This window comes from Mytilus californianus, unplaced genomic scaffold (assembly GCF_021869535.1).
Source record: "Mytilus californianus isolate M0D057914Y unplaced genomic scaffold, xbMytCali1.0.p SCAF_57, whole genome shotgun sequence".
NCBI classification, from domain to species: Eukaryota; Metazoa; Mollusca; class Bivalvia; order Mytilida; family Mytilidae; genus Mytilus; species Mytilus californianus.
In genome coordinates this window covers 688,373-694,372 of record NW_026262709.1, presented here as the reverse complement: position 1 = coordinate 694,372, position 6,000 = coordinate 688,373, and positions in this window count along the sequence as shown.

Sequence of the window (6,000 nt, the reverse complement as noted above, 5' to 3'; positions counted from 1 at the left end):
AAGTTGGTACTAGTGGCATGTCAAAGAGGTTGGTACTAGTGGCATGTCAAAGAAGTTGGTACTAGTGGCATGTCAAAGAAGTTGGTACTCGTGGCATGTCAAAAAAAGTTGGTACTCGTGGCATGTAAAAGAAGTTGGTACTAGTGGCATGTCAAAAAAGTGTGTACTAGTGGCATGTCAAAGAAGTTCGTACTAGTTGCATGTCAAAGAAGTGTGTACTAGTTGCATGTCAAAGAAGTTCATACTAGTTGCATGTCAAAGAAGTTCATACTAGTTGCATGTCAAAGAAGTGTGTACTAGTGGTATGTCAAAGAAGTTGGTACTAGTGACATGTCAAAGAAGTTGATACTAGTGGCATGTCAAAGAAGTGTGTACTATTGATATGTCAAAGAAGTTGGTACTAGTTGCATATCAAAGAAGTGTGTACTAGTGGCATGTCAAATAAGTGTGTACTAGTGGCATGTCAAAGAAGTTGGTACTAGTGGCATGTCAAAGAAGTTGGTACTCGTGGCATGTCAAAGAAGTTGGTACTCGTGGCATGTCAAATAAGTTGGTACTAGTTGCATGTCAAAGAAGTTGATACTAGTGGCATGTCAAAGAAGTGTGTACTATTGATATGTCAAAGAAGTTGGTACTAGTTGCATATCAAAGAAGTGTGTACTAGTGGCATGTCAAATAAGTGTGTACTAGTGGCATGTCAAAGAAGTTGGTACTAGTGGCATGTCAAAGAAGTTGGTACTAGTGGCATGTCAAAGAAGTTGGTACTCGTGGCATGTCAAAGAAGTTGGTACTCGTGGCATGTCAAATAAGTTGGTACTAGTTGCATGTCAAAGAAGTTTGAACGTGTAAAATATAAAGGAAGTGTGTACTAAAAAAAGTATGTACCAGTGACATATCTAAGAAGTGTGTTCTGTGACATATAAAATCAGTGTGTTCTAGTGAGATATGAAAAACAGAATAGCACAATTATCGATCTGAGTTCAATTTAAATAGGGGAGAAAGTCCATAAAAACTGACAAAACCAAACAATAAACCATCGAAATGACTGGAAAACAGCTGTCATATCCCTGACTTGGTACATGCATTTCCACGTTTATAACAATCTCGTTGGGATCATCCAACGATTTAGAACAAATCACTTTAACTACTTGTCTCAGATGATCATATCGAACAATGTCACTATCAGATGAGATTAAAAAACTCAGCTCCTAGAGGAAAGGAACTAAAAAATCTTAAGATTCGACCAGGAATAAGTGGGTTGATGTATATTAATTGTGATTATTTATACTTTTTTGCACAGATTTTCATTTTAACTATTGTTATAATAGCATTTTTTAATGTAAAACCTCCAAGATATACAAAAAAAATGTGAAGGTTCATGTATCTAATGAAATATTATGAAAGAAACACTGCTTTTATCTATTATCATTCTATCTGTTATTGTGTGTTGCTTCTCCTTTATATATAGGTATGGATGATGTTCTGGTGGAAGATTTAAGAGATTGAAAGAGGAGATTTTTGTCGTGTTTCCGGATGCTGTCATTCGGAGTACAATGGGCCCAGAAGGTAAAATATATAATATATATTATGTCGTGAATATGTTGACAAAAATAACATTTTAATTGGTGAAATAATTTCTTATTATAAAAGAGATGAACCTATAATAATACTTTACTTGGAAAAGTATATCATGCACTAGAAAATTTTGATACATCTATCACGTTTTAAAACCATTTTCAAAAGATGTGCTTCAGGTAGGACGTGTCTACCATGAAATGAATAAAAGCAAACAGCACAAGTACAACTTTAAGGTTTTGGCGTACTTGTTTGGTTTTATTTTTAACAGTTGCTCTTTAGTGTAAGGCATATTTCAGATTTTGAATAATTGTTTACAATATATGTATACGGTGCAGCAATTTAATATCGGTATCTTTTAATTTTGTTTGACTCTTTAATCAAACTGATTTGAACATTTTGAATTTTCACTGAACAATTTAGGGAAAGGGTACTGAACAACATATCTGGGAGCATTAATTGCACTCTTATATATTGGTCACGTTAAGTATTAAAACTTATGTAGAAGGATGCATCGTCCGTATACAACATGTATACTCGGCCACGTCCGATGAAACTATGGACATTCAATCCGATGCGCTGCTTGCACATAAAAACCTTTGGTAACAATAATGCCAAGGCTCCTTAGTTGACGTTTGCAAGGCAATATGTGTATTGCTATCCTATACTTGCACGTGACATTCGTTCATCTTTCGAGATCATATATATATATATTCATCATGAATACTAAAGAGGACATTAACTTATTTCTAGACTATTAGACTATTTTGATAGAAAATATAGATTAAAGGTCTTTTGTTTTGCTTGTCACTTTAAGAAATCCCCCATTTCAACTTTTCAATCTACTCCTACTTCACTAACATATGTCAAAGGAATAAGAAATAATTTTACTCGCACACAGCTGATAGAATTGAGAAGCGCTAGTGTTAACGCAAAATCCCTAATTTATTAAAGACTAAATATCTCCAACCATAAACCAGTATGCAAATTTTTTGTGTTCAATCTTTTTTTAATTATGCAAAATGTATTACTTTCTAATTAAAAACGTCGCACAAGTCAGGTACAAAAAGTCACAAAATAAACGGGATGGTAACAACCAGCCGTATAGTTTTTCTGCACTTGAAGTCAGCTATCGCCTCGGACTTTACCTGACTACTCGTGCAAAAAAAAAACTATACGGCAACGGTTGTTACAAGCCTGTTTTTTCGTTATATTTGTTCTAAAACTGGTAAAAAAATCTAATTGTCTAAAATCATTTGCATTGAGTTTTAGGCCTACAATTTATAAATCAAATTACAAATTTTACACACAAAAAATTAAAAAAAAAACGATGTTCTTTACTATTGATATATCTATAAAAATAATAGTGTCAAAACATTTAGAGCTGAAAATATGAATATTAAATTTGTTTCTTCATTTATTATTGTAATGAGTTTTTATTCCGTGTTGTGATAGAATTAGAGTTGTATAAATTTCCCGGAGACAAAATATGTTGTATATAAACTCATCATAGATACCAGGATTGAAATTTTGCATTTGCGCCAGACGCGCGTTTCGACTACAAAAAGACTCATCAGTGACGCTCGAATAAAAAAAAGTTAAAAAGGTCAAATAAAGTACGAAGTTGAAGAGCATTGAGGACCAAAAATTCCTAAAAGTTTTGCCAAATACAGCTAAGGTAATCTATTTCTGAGGTAGACAAGCCTTATTATTTCAAAAATTCTAAGTTTTGTAAACAGTTGATTTATATATATGACCATATATTGCTTTAAAACTCGGGAAATAACTTTGTACACGAGATGATTATAACAAGTATTGGTAATTTGGTTTGGCATACGTTCCCTGTGAATTATCTGAATAATTGTGTACTGATGACTTGTATCTACCTGTCTGTTACTTGTCATCCTTACATGGCATACGAAAACTTCAAAGTTAATTATAGGGCATATATGAGACAAATTTACGATGGCTGATTTCTACGTCATCGAAATCACGTGATCTCTTACTTAGATGGATTATGCATTCAGTTAAAAAAACATGCTCATTAAAAAAAAACCTGATCTGTACATATATGATTGAGTGTCTTGATTTCTATGGCATCGGAATCTTTTCAACTTCATTTATTGTTAATTTGACGTCTAAATTAAGTGCTCATACAATGAATATCTTAGAACTATAATAATTATAGACTTGAGGGAACTTTTCGTGTATTTTATTTGTTATTGCTGTCTTAAATTTTGAATGTTTACGTATGTGGATAAATGCTGAATTTTTACAAGGAACGTCATATGTTCAAGAGCGTGATGAAAACAAAACCGATAAAACACGGAAAGTACTAAATGGCCTACCATCAAAATAAAGTCATTTAAATATAGAATATAACATATCTCAGGTTAGCCTTTAGATGTCTTTATTCATATTTCGTGGCCGTGTGTTGTACAGTCATTCACATATTCCTATCTATATATGTATTCGTTTCCCCTACACACAACATTCATATACATGCATGACGTACGTAATTACTCACACAGCTGTTGAAACACATCTGATAAAACGGGAAGTGGTACTTAGTTCCTGTTTTATTTACATCGTAGCTAGTGAAAAAACAACAACATATATTTACAAATTAAAGCTTAAGACTACACCAAAAGAATATATAATTAAAGAAAATGATTTGTTGTGATAACAGGTAGTTCACATAAAACAAATGCTTTAAACATTGTTACAATACATAACATGAAATGTCTTGATTAAGTCTGCCTAGAATTGAAGAATAGAATTTAATTTATTAAAACCTGAAATGCACTTTATTGTGCTCTACTGGACTTTATCGACTTAAATATCTGACCTGTTGACATTATTTTATGCCGCCATAGAATTCAGACATAAATTAAGATATTAATTCTTTTTGGTGGAAGTAAACATTATCGTTTTACAGTAGAAAATGAGTATTCTGATTCAGCGACAAACAATCACATTCATTTTGCAAGAATTTGTATTTTTTTAGGACAATACCAGACATATAATGCACACATTGGTTATTAATGCTATCAAGTTGAAGACAAAAACATTAAGAAAACAGTTATTGCTTTTGAAAACACAATAATGGCTAAAAAAAATTAATAGGTTGACGTAATTTACAGGAATAACATGACGGATGCCACATGTGGATCATGAGTTTTTGACTCTTCTAGAGCACCTTATATCACCCCTGGTTTTTGTCAACTGGTATATATATATATATCAAACTTCTAATGTACATGCAGGAAAGTGTTGACAATTTGCAGATAATTTTAAAACTAGGAATGTCAAAAGAGATACATTTAGCCTAATTAGTGCTAAAAAAAACTATACTTGTCGAAACATAATAAAATTGAATTAACAATACAGTAGTAAACGTTATACTATGAAATCTCTTGAGGCCTTCAAGCTTCGATGCGTATGACGAACATCAGTAAACGGCCCAAACGAATATATTCCATTGAGTTAAAAATACATGCCCATTTAAAAAAACTGATCTGTACATAAAATATCAAGTGTCTGGATTCCTATAGCATCGGAATCTTATCTTTATTCAACTCTATTTATTGTTAATTTGACGTCTTAATTTTGTTCTCATATACTAAATATCCTAAAATCATATAGACTCAATGAAACTTGTTCGTGTATTTTATTCGTTATTGCTGTCTTAAAATTTGAAATTTTTACGTATGTGGATAAATGCTGAGTTTTTAAAAGGAAATTCATACATCTAAGGGCATGATTAAAACAATAAAATACATGAACAGCAACCAATGGCTATCCATTGATATTAAGTCATCTAAAGTCTAGGTTGTAAAATATCTCATGTTAGCCTGTAGATGTCTTTATTCATATTTCGTGGCAGTGTGTTTTACATATATCTACATATATACGTTTCCTCTACATTCTACATTCATATACCTGCATGACCTATATAGTTACAGTAACAGCTGATAAAATACACCTGATTAAACGGGAAGTTTTACTGAGTTCCTGTTTTATTTACATCGTAGCTAGTGGCGAAAAAAAACCAAGATAATATTGGTGCATGTACAAATGTTAATTTCAATCTCTTTCCTTCAATATCAAGGGCTCAGAAAGGGAAAATAGTTTTAGACTGAAAAGGTCATTATACAGGATATATATGTATACAAGACCAATGTCTAATATATATGTATACAAGACCAATGTCTGATAAATATGCATACAAAACCAATGTCTGATATATATGTATACAAGACCATTGTCTGAAAACAAAGAAAATAAATATTTGGAGGGAAAAGTCACCTTTCCCCGGCGGTGAGACAAATACGACTGAGCGTTGATGATGAATGTAAATACCGAAATAAGAATTAGTATTATTGTAATAAAAAAAAATTGATATTTTCTGACATTGATCTGATA